The following is a 12,412-nucleotide window of genomic DNA, read 5'->3' as shown; positions in this document are numbered from 1 at the left end:
AGGTAAAAGGTATTTTACACTTGTGTCTTTACTTGTACCTGTAGGGATTTATATTCAATACGGTGTGTTAGAGGGGCTGAGGTTGTTCTTGGAGTTGAGACGGAGAACAGAGAACCCAAAATTACCAAACGGCTCCTTCGGGAGTGATGCCAAATTATCTTTTGCTTTCCAGCGTGTACACTCCGCAATGTACACAATTTATGCAGTCTGTACCCTAGAGTCTGCGGCCTCCTACCCTATCAGCAGCAGCCCGATGGTAGATGGACAGTGCAAATGGCCAGTGAGATTGGTGACCACAGCCAGTGTTGGGGGAGCAGAGGACGACTCATTGCTAATAACAAGTTCTAGAATTTTCTTTCTATATCAGTCTATGGTGTGCAGACAGTGAGGAGATGATGTTCTGTAACTTTCAGCAACCAATCAGTGAACTGTAATGATGTGCTGTGACCTCTAGTACCCAATTAGTATGTGGTAAATTTGTAATACTGCATAATAACCAATAGCAACCAATCAATGAGTGTTAATAATGTGCAGTAACCTTTAGCAACCAATCAGTGAACAGTAGTGACCAGCTGTAATCTCTAGCAACCAGTCAATGAGCAATTATGATGTGCAGTAACCTCTTGCAACCAGTGAGTGGTAATGACATGCTGCAACCAGTCAGTGAGCGGTAATGAAAAGCATTAACTTCTACCAACCAATCAGTGAGCGGTAATCGTCTGCAGTAATGTCAAGCAACCAATCAGTGATTTTTAACCAGCCTCTTTCTGAGATTTGATGTTTACAAGTTAAAAACAATGTTTTTGCTCTAAAATTACTTAGAAACCCCAAACATTATATATATTTTTTCTAACACCCTCGAGAATAAAATGGCAGTCGTTGCAATACTTTTGCACACCATATTTGCGCAGCGCTCTTACAAATGTACTTTTTTTTTTTAATACACTTTTTTGAATAAAAAAATAAGATAACAGTAAAGTTAGCCAAATTTGTTTTATATTGTGAAAGATAATGTTACACCGAGTAAATTGATAGCCAACATGTCACTCTTCAAAATTGCCCCTGCTCGTGGAATGGCGACAAACTTTTACCCTTAAAAATCTCCATAGATGGTGTTTAAAAAATTCTACAGGTTGCATGTTAACAGAGGAGGTCTAGGGCTAGAATTATTGCTCTTGCTCTAACGATCGTGGCGATACCTTACATGTATGGTTTGAACACCGTTTTCATATGCGGGCGCTACTCACGTATGCATTCGCTTATGCATGTAAGCTTGGCGGGACGGGGCACGTTTAAACATTTTTTTTTTCTTATTTATTTTACCTTTTATTTTTTATTTTTACACTGTTCTTTAAAAAATAAATAAAAAAAAATACTTTTATTCCTATTACAAGGAATGTAAACATCCCTTAATAGAAAAAAAGCATGACAGGACCTCTTAAATATGAGATATGGGGTCAAAAAGACCTCATATCTCATATTTACACAAAAATGCAATAAAAAATAAAATAAAAATTAAAGTCATTTGAAAAATAAAATTAAAAAAATGTCCCTTTTTAAGAGCTATGGGCGTAAAGTGATGTTTTGACGTTGCTTCTGCCCTGCAATGATTAGGAGATGGGTGGGGGCCATCTTCCCCTCATCTCCATACCTAACAGGGAGAAAAACCCGATTGCTGCTACCAATGGCTCAGGTAAGCGGTGGGGGGCACCAATAAAAGTGATTTTGCAGCAACTCTGCCACAGAGACCACTTTTATCTGTAAGTGGACTGCCCCCTGAAGAATAGGATACCAGGTAGCTAACTGCTGCCATAACAACGATATTCCTCTTCAAAGTAGCGATGTATAATGGCGGCGGGTGGTCTGTAAGTGGTTAATGATTTGCAGTAACCTCTGGCAACCAATTAAGTGAGCCTGGACCAATTAGGGAGTGTGGACCAGTTCTTTATCTTTACATTAATAAAGTTTTTTTAGATAAGTCAATGTTTGTTTGTTTGTTTTTTGGGGATGTTGGAGTGGAGTGCATGGGGTAGGCGGGCCCAAGAAAATGTTTGCCCAGGGTCCAATCAATATTAAAGACAGCCCCGCTCCTCTCCTTGTGTATGTCACACATGCCGCACAGAGCTTTTGTCTGAAATGCCGGAGGCGCTGTGACAAAGTCCCACCTCCTAGATCGGGCTCCTCTAATAGACAGACCACTGATCCAATGTAGTGAAAATGAATCAGTGGGACGTGTATCATAGGAGGTGAGACTTTGTTACAGTGGCCGCGCAGGTGATTCAAATCCAAACTCCGTGACAGCAGGAAATTGCCTCAGCTCTGTGAGATCAATGGGGCACTGGTATTCTGCATTTGGTGGGCACTGGTAGGCTGCAATTGGTGGGCATTGGTAGGCTGCATTGATCTCTTGTATCATGTCTGCAGTTTCTGACCATCTCTTGTATCATGTCTACAGTCTCTGACCAACTACTGTAGTATGTCTGCAGTATGTCTGGGGGCTATTTCTAACAGACTCTCTAACAGAGGCCCTTTCTGTGTCCATTAGAGTACTCTGTTTCTCTTCCTGTATTTTGTTTATTATTAAGAGATCGTGGGAGGATCCCAGGGTAACAAAGACTCCTTAGGAGAGCATCTCTGTATTTCAGTCATTGCCATGAAAACATTTGTAAAGGGGAAGAGTTAGTAAGATGACCACACCCATGTGGGGGCGCCAGCAGGCGTCTGTGACCCTAGGATCGGCCCTGCTCTCTACTTTCTTATCTTACTCTTTCATTGTACTTTTTATATTCTAAATAAACTTTTAAAACCACTCACCATGAACAGGGTTTGTTGACTTCCTAATCTGAGTTTTACTATGTTCTGTGAACCGAGACAATACATAAGTGGGGTGCATGACAATGAGACATTACACAGCTACTTTGTGGAAAAAAATCAGTTTTTGCACTCTCCAGTTTTGGTAAATCAACCCCATTGTGTTTTCCTAGCTATATTCAGTCTAGTAGAGGATGTGAATCCACTGGTCTGGGGGGAAAAAATTGATTTTTAACTGGAATGTGGCAAAACAAACATGTATTCCTAGGCCGCGTACACACGGGCGGACTGTTCGCCCAACTTTGTCCGCTGAACAGTGTTTGGGCGGACAGTCCGCTCGTGTGTGGGCTTTCAGCGGACAGTTTCAGCGGACAGTTTGACGAACAAGGTTTTTCGGAAATTCCGTAAAACTGTCCGCTGAAACCTTGTTTGAGCGAACAGTCCGCCCGTGTGTAGGCTTGTTCGTCAAACTAAGTTCCGCGCATGCTCAGAAAGGATTTACACGCCGAAAGTTATAATGCAGTGTATAGGACGTCGTATTTTTCGTCCCGTCGTACGTGCCGTTCACGTCATCGCGCACGGTTTCAGCAAACTGTTCGTTCGTCGTGTGTGGCCATGTCCGTCCATGCTAATTTTGAGCGGACTGTTTGCCGAAACTGTTTGACGGACAAAGTTGGGCGAACAGTCCGCGCGTGTGTACGCGGCCCTAGATCCAGAAAACCAGTGGGACCCCAGTCCTTGGTCCACTTAGGGGTCATCGGAATAGTTAGATGAACTTGGCACAGGTGGAAAAAGTTTTTTCTTTAATTGCAACAGTGTACAGACTTCTTCTGCATGTTCCTGTAAGGCAGGGGTCTCCAAACGTTCTAAACAAAGGGCCAGTTTACTCTCCTTCAGACTTTACAGGGGTCAAAATGTGGTAGTTGGGAGTATAAAATGTCCCAGCATCAGTGGGAGTAAACAATGCCCCCTCTTTGGTGTCAGTGAGAGAAATGTTGCCCGTCATTGGGAGGAAATGTGCCCCATCATTGGTGTCACTGGGAGCAATTGTGCCACATTAGTGTCATTGGCCCCGATGCTGGTCTCATTGGGAGGAGTTGTGCCCCATCGTTGGTGTCATTGGTCCCCATTGTTGGGGTCATTGGAAGAAATTGTGCCCCATCGTTGGTGTCATTGGTCCCCATTGTTGGGGTCATTGGAAGAAATTGTGCCCCTTCGTTGGTCATTGGGAGGAATTAAGTTCCTTTGTTGGTGTCAGATGGCGGAAATTGTGCTCCATTGACTATGTCAGTGGATGAAATAGTGCCCCAAGGGCCAGATAAAAGCAAGCTACAGTTTGGAAACCACTGCTGTAAGGGGTTCAGTGGTGAAAAAAATAAAAATAAATTATTCCCTTTTGGGCTTGTTCATATGGGTGGCCATGGTGAGGTAAAAGCAGCTAGTTGAGCCGTCGGTTTTACTGTTTTCCTGACCACACACCTAAAGAAGGGCATGCAGCTTCCAAGAGTTGTACGCGTGCTGTGGCAAAAATGAATCCACATGTCACATCCAGTCAGTAGAACCAATACTGAACGCAACCTATTTAAGCGTATGGGGAAGCGCTGCTACCGCGTTCAATGCAGATGCATAGTAACGACTTGGTGGTGCTACCTTTTTATGGTGAACACCGCCTGTCAAACAACCTTGGAAAAGCAATTCGCCACTGATCACTTTCCAGAGGGGTGGCAAGGGCTGTCAAACATAAGAACAAACCCTTTATCTGTGAAAGTGACCACTCATCTTGAAATTGCATCATTGGTACCTAAAAAAATGTGCTGTTGGGATTTTTTTCTTAAAACTTTATGGTTCTCTTGTAGTACACAGTAAATGTAGCACACCAATGCTGCAGTAGAAAACTTTTTCCACCTGAACCTTGTACATATGCCTTAGCCATAAAGAGGGAGATTTACTAAGGCTCTGTTCACATCTTGACGGAAATTGCGAGCATAACTGTAGCGAATTGAAATAGTGGCAAAACGCAGGATGCCCATGTGATTTCAATCACTTCCAATGGCACCCCGACTGCAGGTGCAATTTTTCTGCGATTCATTGGATGAAAGGTGCCCCATGATTCTGTTTTTTTTTAAAATAACAAACATATCATACTTACCTCCACTCTGCAGTTCATTTTGCACAGAGTGTCCCCGAACATCCTCTTTTGGGGTCCCCCGGCAGCTCTCTTGGCTCCTTCCCACATCAGATGACCCCCTAGGAGAAGTGCTGTCCTGAGGGGGTTACCTTGCGGGCATGCTCCCGAGTCCAGCATTCAGCGTCCATAGCCGCTGAATGTATGACTCGGGGGCCCCCCCAGCCCGCGTCATTGGATTTGATTGACAGCAGTGGGAGCCAATGACTGCGCTGCTATCAATCTATCCAATCAAGAGCCGAGAAACCAGAGCAGAGAGACAGCTTGTCCCCGCCGGTCAAGTTCCAGGGCTCAGGTAAGTAAAATGGGGGGGCTGCGGGGAATAAAAGTGAAAAAACACGAGGGTTTACAACCCCTTTAAACTGGTCACACAGAATCTGGTGCAGCTGTGCATGATAACCAATCAGCTTCTAACTTCAGCTTGTTCAATTAAGCTTTGACAATAAAACCTAAAAGCTGATTATTTTCTACCCAGAGCTGCACCAGATTTTGAACGGTCCAGTTCTAATCAATTTCCCCCACAGTGTATTTAAAATGGAAGAAAAGCTTAAATCTAACTAAATTCTTTACAAAAAATGTTCCCTCCTCCTACCTATGCTACAAAAAAAAAAATCTATATACTTACCTATTTTTAATGTGATCTGGTCTGGTCACATGATACTGCAGCACAGGTTCAGTGGCCACTTGACAGCGGCTATGAATTCCAGGAGCAGTGACATCACCTTTAGGCTCCCGTGGCCCCGTCTTTGTCAGTGCTCCCTCCTGTACCCTGCAGCAGCTGCTTACTGACACGGGAGAGCCCGAGCTGCAGGATCATGTGACGGGACTGGATTAAAAACAGATAATTACATAAATGTTTTTTAAACGGGTTAATTAGTAGGAGAGGGAGAGAACATTTTTAAGAATAGATAGGATTTTCTTCCACTTTCATTTATATGATTATAAATTTCTGCAAACTCTTATTATAATTGTAACAAATTAGCTTAGTTATAGGTCCACTTTAAGTTGCATTAAAGCTTAATTCTAGGCAGATAGAAAATACACAAAATAATACAGGCCTGCAATCATTAATATTTCATTATATGCATTTTTTTTTAAATATTAGTACCTGAATCGACATGGTATTGGATTTTTACAGTCCCTGAGCTGGGATGCGAGAGGAAGAAGCAGCACAAGGAGCCAATACGTTCATGTGCTGAAAAGAAGCATGCTGATTGGAGGAGAGCAGCGTGACAGAAATGCACTCATCACTGTGCTGCTTTTCCTTTCACTGTCCAGTCATATGCTAAGGTGAATACAGGATGACCTGGGCTCAGTAGAAGTTAGTTGAATGATACTGACCATCAAACTGAGGACATCTAGCAGCAGACAAAAAGCACTGCTTGGGAAAACTCTGGCTTGAAGCTAAATATTGTAGAAAAAATGGTTTACAAACTGGTTTAGTTCTTTTGTATTTTAATGTGCTATTTATTTTATTTTTGTTATTTGAAGTTCTACTGGGGGAACAGATTTTTTGCAGCGCTTACGCAAATGTAGTAATTCACCCATTATGGGTAAACCTGAGCCATTGGATAGGTCAGGAAAGCTTGCTGATCACAATTGCAAGGTAAATGAGTCAGCATTAAGCCTTATCTTTTTCAAATTGTGATAAAAATGTATTTATTTTGTTTTCCTCTTTTGTCTGCCTCTGGACATTTGTGCCTATGTGCCTTTAGTAAATCAACCCCATAGGCTTAAGAATGTTCCTGTTCAAGCTGAAAAGGTGGGCCTGCTACCTAGTGTAATGGGTTGTTAGTGGTTACATCACTTTGCATATTATTATTTCTCTTACTGAACAAGACTTCTATTAGATGCAAAAACTACAGTATAGAGGAACACTTGAAATAATTATCAGGTTTTGCTAAACCTAGTTTATTCAGTGGTCAGTGTAATGGCAACAATGCAAAATGCCCCCCTTCACGGTAATGGCTGAAACGCCACCCATACAGAATGGCAAACAAATGACTGGGTTTATTCAGTTGGGTCTGCCAAATGCCATTGACCTCAGATCTATGCGAGTATCTTCAGATGGGTGGTCAATCAGTAACAGCTCAAAGAACCCCTAGGAACCCTATCTTAACCTTTCCAACACAGAGGAACTCTTGAATTAATTTTCCGGTCTCAGGAAACCCTTGCTAAAAATGACAATATCTACAACTCATGAGTCATGATATGTTAGTTTGGGGGTCAGTGGGAAGAACGCTCCTTACATTTGTGGTCATTGGGAAGAATTACCCCCTTACAAATACCTAAAAAGATCACTGGTGTCAGTGGGAACTTATGTTGGAGACAGAAATTGTTCATTGCTCAAGAAACCCCTAGCAACCTCTGAAGGAACCCTGGTTGAGAAATCCTGATCTAGAGAAAAACCCTAGGGTTTCAAGGAGCCCTGGTTGAAAATGGCTGGTATACATTAACCCTAGGTTCAGATTTCCGCACCAGCAGCCACACACCTAGGTGTGAACCTAACGTAATAGTAATTTGTCATTAGCAGGAATATGAGAGGAAAACCACATCGTATTTATTGATTGTTCCATAGTAAAGCAGTTTGATCATTCAGTACTTGTTCAGTTAAAAAAGTGCAGCACAGCACTAATGAGCAAGCAAATAGCAACCAACAAGATTTCTTTTTACGGCAGCGATGGTTAGGAAATGATTCCTAATTGTTGGCTATTGGTTGCTACATTTGATTTTTGCTCCTTGCCCTGCCTTATTGAATATCTCTGAATGTGTTTGATGTGATTTTTTTTTCATACTTGTCATTGGATGAATCCATGTCATTCCCCATCCCAGCACAAAACTGACATTGAATTATATGTGTCTCCTTGTCAGCTGGATCTGTCACTGGGGAGCTGTTTGCCTCCTATTACTATCATCTCATCTCTCATTATAAGACATGACTAGATACTGCTGGGATGAATTCATACTACATCTATTTCACATGACATCACACCAGTCAGGTCAAGGCGTTTAACGCCATCTCTATCATGAGTGTTGGTGTTTAGTTAGGATATTCTCCTTTTGGTATTTTTATTTTTATTTAGTTCGTGCATTTATATAGCGTTGCCGGTGTACTGTATATGTGCATCAGTCCCTGCCCTCAAGGTTACAATCTAAGATCCCTTTCTCACATGAATAAATATTAGGACCAATTTAGACATTAGTTAAACTACTGACTGTAACTAGAGGAAACCCACCCAAGCACAGGGAGAACATGCAAACTCCATGCAGGGTGTGTCATTGTTACGAGTGGAATTAATGGCCCTAGTGCTGCAAGACAGAAGTGCTAACTACTGAGCCATAGGTGCTGCTCTGGAGTCATCTTGTGGAATAACAGTTTAAAGGATAAATATGGGCAGTAACTCAAAGCAACCAATAAGAAGTTTGCTTTCAGGAACCTGAAAACGCTCTTCAATTGTTCATTCATATTTAATGACCGATTGCTATGTGTTGCTGCACTTTGCATATGCAGACTAATAAGAAAAGTACAAATAAGAAAAGAAAATTGTAATAAAAATCATTGTCATCATGAAAAATAACACTGACTTATGTTAGGGAACCACAAGACCCAGTAAGTCCTACCAGGTAATCACAATAACTGAAAAAGGTAGTGTTTAAACAAAGGCTTTGTTTAAATAATGTGTAATTATTAATAATGTGCAACAAAGAACAAAAGCAGGAGCAAAGTGCAGTATAATTAAAGACCATTTTGTACCGGTCAGCAAAATTTATTTTGATTGGATAATATGGATTACTACACTTTGCACCTGCAAAGTTTTTTGACAAATTTTACTTATGTTTTGTAACATTACTCATCCAAAAAAAAAAAAAATGAACACAGTTGGTTTCATGTTCACCTGCAATTATTCTAAATTGGTAATATTTATTACAACCTTTTGAGTCTACAATTTTAACTTGTAGTTACAAAAATAGTTCCATTTTACTAACCAGTGTCTCAAATAACACTGCAAGAAGAAAAAAAAACCTTAAACTTAACATTTCCTTTTCAATCTTTTTCTCGCTTTTTTTTTTTTTTTTGCTAGTTTTTTCTTCCTGATTTTCTTTTCCTCTCTCTATTATCAAGAATGAAGCTTTTGCTTCCCTAGGCAGCACAATGAGATATAATTTGTACACGTGTAACAAATTAAAAACACAAAAAAAATAATTAATAACATAACATATATAAACTGTAAAGTTATAAAAAAAAATTGTGTCTATATATAGAACATTTTTTAAATACTGAAATCATGAGTACTACGTTGAGATATAATGTTCACATGATGTATAAATGTTAATAGTGCATAAAAAGTAACAGAAGAAGAAGCTGTAAGGATTTGTGTCATTATATATATTTACACTAAAGTGTACAGTGTATATTTACACTAAAATTATTTGTACCACATTGAAATATATTTTATACATATTGTATATGTTTTAATAATGCATAATAAGTTACATATAGAACTTGCAAATACATAAAATACACAAAAATATTTGTATAATTGTATTTTGTATATATAGAAATTGTAAAGACATAAAATATTCAAAATCAAATTCTGTAATTGTATTTTGTGTGTGTGTGTGTGTGTGTGTATGTGTGTGTGTGTATATATATATATATATATATATATATATATATATATATATACACATATATATACTGAAATAATTCTTTCTTACCTCTCTGTGTTGCTCAAGTTGTGCCCTTGTTGTCTTGTATGTGAACGTATATGACCATGTCTCCAAATAAAAACACACTTGATCCCTCCCTGGGCTATCTAAAGCAGCCAAGTGACCAATCAGGAAGCAGAAACTAGAGATGCAGGAAATGATAGGACTGGGGCTTCCTGCACTAGAGGAAGTATGAGCAGAGGGAAGTGAGGTCACCCCTAACAAAACAAGGCAGCTGTTTACTTGAACAATCAAATTTTTCAGCACATAAACAGGAAGAGATGTTTGTGGAGGGGAGGGCGGAGGTCTCTGAATCAGGGTGTGTGAAAGGGACTTGTAGGAGAAGTAAAATTTCACTGTAGTATTGATTTCTCATCCACTGGGTTTACACTAGTGTCCTTTCATGTGGTTTCCCTCTAGTAGGGTTGCGGTTCTAGGTTGATGGTTACCGTTGCATGGTTGGGTGAGGTTCTCATTTTGAGTTTCACTTCCATGTATTCTGCAGATCATATTAGGGTGGTAGAAAATGTATATCCACTACATGACCATGATAAGCCTTGTCCTGAATGGCTCATGTTTTACTTGACTTAAAGTGTAATGCCATATTTTGGGCAGAGAGATGTACGTAAGTTACCCAAATACTAGAGATTATCATTGCTCAACCTACGATTATAGCCGGCCAGTCTGGCTATTAGGGAAGCTGACACCAAAGGTATATGGCCGCCACAGTCCCAATATTTTTTTAGGCATACATTTTCACACTCAGGGTCAGAGTACACCTTCATTTCTTTTTGAAGCACCCCTCTATAATCTCCTTTTGTTTACCAGGTATCAAAATAAAACTTAACTGGCTAAATTAAAGTTGTTTGCCATTTTATTTTACTGTTGTCTTGATACACTGAATGTCAGGAAGAATAAAGGTCTGGATTGATCCATCAGTACTTTGGACCTCCCACCCCAACCTGCCTCTTTCTACTTGCTTCCATTGCCCATATCTTGTGGCCACATCAAGGAGTGCCCAGGGTTATAGTTCCTATGCTTAGTGCTATGTCACAGTTTTGCAACATAAAACTTGGCTATTTGATGCGGGGAAGCAACCATTAGGAGAGAAAAAAGCCTTGCTATGAAATTTTGATGTAGCACTGACCCCCGAAGGAGCTGCTGGTTTTATTGGGCTTACCGTTACCTTCTTGACTGCTTCTCTGTCTAGGGGTTTCTGTGGTAGATGGCCCAAAGAAATGTGGAAACTGACACTGAATCTTCTTTTGGGTTATTTATTTCAAACACAAACAGAGTCTCTCAGGTTAGGGTAGAGGGTTAGGAGTAAATTCAGGTACTTTAGACTGCAAAAATGAAGGGTCTCTTATAGGAAAAATCCAGAGAATAGTAACCGTTTCACAGCTGGATTTTACAACCCCTGGATAGACCTCCTCTCACTAGGCCTAGCAGCCCGTAGGGAGTTGAGCAAAGTCTCTGCCACAGATTTGAGCATACTGAGGGACAAATTTAAAGAGCTATCATACGGTACCAGTATCTCTCAGCCGATCCAGCTATACTGTATGAGTGTAGATCCATGTAGTGTCCTTCAACTAAGCCTCCAGGCTCCTTCAGAGAAGCCAGCCTTGCGCACGGCCTTCTCCTGAAGAGTCCTCCCCTGTGGTTTCTACAGTTGCTGGGCCTCTCCCTTAGATGAGACAGCACTGGACCACCTTTGGATCAAAAGGCCCGGAAAATCCATTCAGGTCTGTCCCTGCAGTTGCATTGCATGGTTCCGCACCCCTAGGCCAGGAGGACCATGGGGCTGGTCAGGAGGACCAGAACCAAACAGGCAGAAAAAATTCTCCGGAACCCCGAACCACATGATCTCGGTACCTTAAATACCACCTCCCAGAATGCACAGCAGGAGAACACTCCCACTGGGCTGGCTCTGAAATAACAGTGGCATTCAATACACCCAGCTAGACTGCGTTCTTAATCTTGCCGGCGGTGACAACGACACCTGCGGTCAAGGAGAACCCAGTGCAACCCAGCTGGACTGGTGCTGAAACAATAAATTCAGTAAAATTAGCCCTAAAACCCAACTTTTTTTTCAGGAAAATTTAACTTTGAAAAACATGCTTGTCAAGAGCCAGCGCTACATTGATAAAACATTTTTTTTTTTTCCTACAGTGGGGAGGACCAGTACCATGATTTCAGAAGTGGAGATGGTTGAATTGGACAACTGTAGGAAGCTTCAATGGCCTGACTGAATATATGTTAGTGCCATAGTCAGGTTTTTTTTGCTCAGAGAATAGGTGCAGTTACTGCCTTTTAAAGCCACCTCTTGTCTCCACCCCCTACCCACCCCTGAGCACCGTCTCTTCGTTCCACCCCCTACCCACCTCTCAGTAGCGTCCGTTTTAGAGAATAAAGAACCAAGTATGTCTTTGTGGTGCTAAGTAATTTGTATGGAATTTGATAATGATAACAAGAAAAAGAGTAAAATAGACCCCCTGCAGCCAGCAACCATAAACAATAGATTTCCCAGCAACAATAGATCCTTTACTGCAACAATAGACACCACCACAACAAATTACCCACCAGCAACAATAGATCCCCCAGCAGCCTGCCTCAATAGACCCTCCAGCACTGAATGTCATTACATACGTTCAGTGCTGCAGGTGCCGGAGATGCATTCTCCTGCATTACTGCTGGAATAAAACGCTG

Source organism: Lithobates pipiens, unplaced genomic scaffold (assembly GCF_037356315.1).
Source record: "Lithobates pipiens isolate NorthernLeopardFrog02 unplaced genomic scaffold, aLitPip1_a1.2 Scaffold_27, whole genome shotgun sequence".
NCBI classification, from domain to species: Eukaryota; Metazoa; Chordata; class Amphibia; order Anura; family Ranidae; genus Lithobates; species Lithobates pipiens.
This window is presented reverse-complemented; position numbering follows the sequence as displayed.